Below are 1,897 nucleotides of genomic sequence, written 5' to 3' on the forward strand. Positions count from 1 at the left end.
GATCTTTCATTTGGGACATGTTTCTTTGTCTCCTTGTTTAGGCTGCCTCCCTGTGTTTGTTTCTATGTATTAGGTAGATCTGCTATGTCCCCCAGTCTTGGCCGTGTGGCCTTATGTAGTAGGTGCCCTGTGGGACCCAGTGGCACAGTCTCCCTGGTCACCTGCTCTGGCTGTTCCAGGAGTGTCCCTTGTGTGCCCTCCTCTTCCATTGGAGCCGTGATTGCTATTGGTATATCAGTGGGTGGGATTGACCCTGAGGCTGACTGTCTGTGGGGTTTGGCCATGTCCACAGCTTACAGGCTGTTATGTAGTGGGGTTTACCCCACAAAGTGGGATTCGACCCAGCAGCCTCTGGTGCCTGTTGAGACCTCCCTTTGTGGGAGTGCCACTTGTAGGGCTAGTTGCACAGTGCTCTGCTGTGCTCTGAAGCCAACCTCCAAGTATGTTAGTTCTGGAGCCTCTCGCGAGGGGCTCCGGTGCAGGCCCAGGTCAGCCACGACCTGTGACTGGTTGGGGACTACCTGGTTGAAGCTACAAAGTGATCCAAGGCCTGCTGCCAACTGCAGTAAGTCTTTCACATTGACTTTCTTCAATCACGAAAGTGTCAGTTCTGTCACTGCTTTCAATATTTTTTTTCTTTTGCTTTAGTATTCAAAAGTATAATTATTATGGGGATTGTCATGGATTTTTTTTGTGTGTGTGTTTATCCTGTTATGAATATGCTCACCTTCTTTCACCTGTAGGTTTCTGTCTTGCCAAATTAGAACAAAACTTCAGGCACTATTTTTTGAAAACTTTGCAGCCCTGCACTCTTTCTCCTCTCCTTCTGGGGCTTAGAAGACACAATTTTTAAAAATAGTTCCATTAGTCCCTTAAATTCTGTTTATTTTTACAGCCTATTATCTCTCTGCTGTCCCAATTGGGTGCTTTCTATTGCTTTATCTTCGAATTCACTGATTCCTCTGCCTTCTTCATTTAGCTTTAAACCCAAACGGTCCTGTGGGCACAGGGAAAGGAGGCCGGGAGGCCCAGCTGCAGGCAGAGCTGTGACCTCAGCTGTGAACCTGCTCTTGACCCTTGCGTTCCACAGGCTGGCTCGTGTTGCTATGCAGGTCTGCATCCCATCCCTTTGCTGTGAGAAGAGTGACCTGGAATGGCGGATACATGGTGTTTAAGCTAGAAAGGCTAATGAATGAAAGAAAACATTTTGTTGAGAAAACATACAGCTAACTTCATGCCTTGCACAAAAAGCTGAAACGTACTAAAACTCCAGAAATTCCATGTAAATATGTGAGGAACTGGGTCTCAAAAGTCTTGGAACAATGGTGACAAGGTTTGGAAACATATTTACAGGCTGCCATTTTAGAAAATGAAGAACTTCCAAAACTGTTTCTTGGTTTCCTGAACGTGCAACACCTGCCGTCTCTTCCAAAGGCAGAGTTGTGGATCTTTTGGTGAGACAGAATCTGAAGAGTTGGTCAGCAAACGGTGCCACCAGCCAGTGCTGCTCTTCCTTAGGGATCTATATGTCTTGCCTGCAGCTAGCAATTTTGCAAATGTGGTTACTGAAGGAGTTCTCCATGGGGCATTTTACCCTCATCTACAGCCCAGGTAGAAATCCTATATGATCAGGAGATGCTAAAGCAAGTTGCTAAGCTGCAGTCAAGGAAACTGGTATCTACCAAATTACCCTAAACTCTATGACATTACGGTTCTAGCTCATGGTAAAATTCACAATCTCAGCTTAATTCAGGGCAGGGACATTTCCATTAAAATTGGGCTTTTAAAAATAGAAACTGAACCAAGGCAGTGCTGTGTTTAAGGCTAAGTGTTTAAGAAGAATGTAGCTGCCAATTTAGAAACCCATGAAAAGCAGGCAATAGAAGATCCCTGGGAC

General features: G+C 45.4%; 1 pseudogene; it reads left to right on the forward strand.

Annotated features, from left to right (window-relative positions):
- Positions 1-1,106: 1,106 nt before the first annotated feature.
- Positions 1,107-1,615, forward strand: LOC117026188 (sorting nexin-24-like; annotated as a pseudogene).
- The last annotated feature ends 282 nt before the right edge of the window (positions 1,616-1,897 follow it).

Source organism: Rhinolophus ferrumequinum, chromosome X (assembly GCF_004115265.2).
Source record: "Rhinolophus ferrumequinum isolate MPI-CBG mRhiFer1 chromosome X, mRhiFer1_v1.p, whole genome shotgun sequence".
NCBI lineage: Eukaryota > Metazoa > Chordata > Mammalia > Chiroptera > Rhinolophidae > Rhinolophus > Rhinolophus ferrumequinum.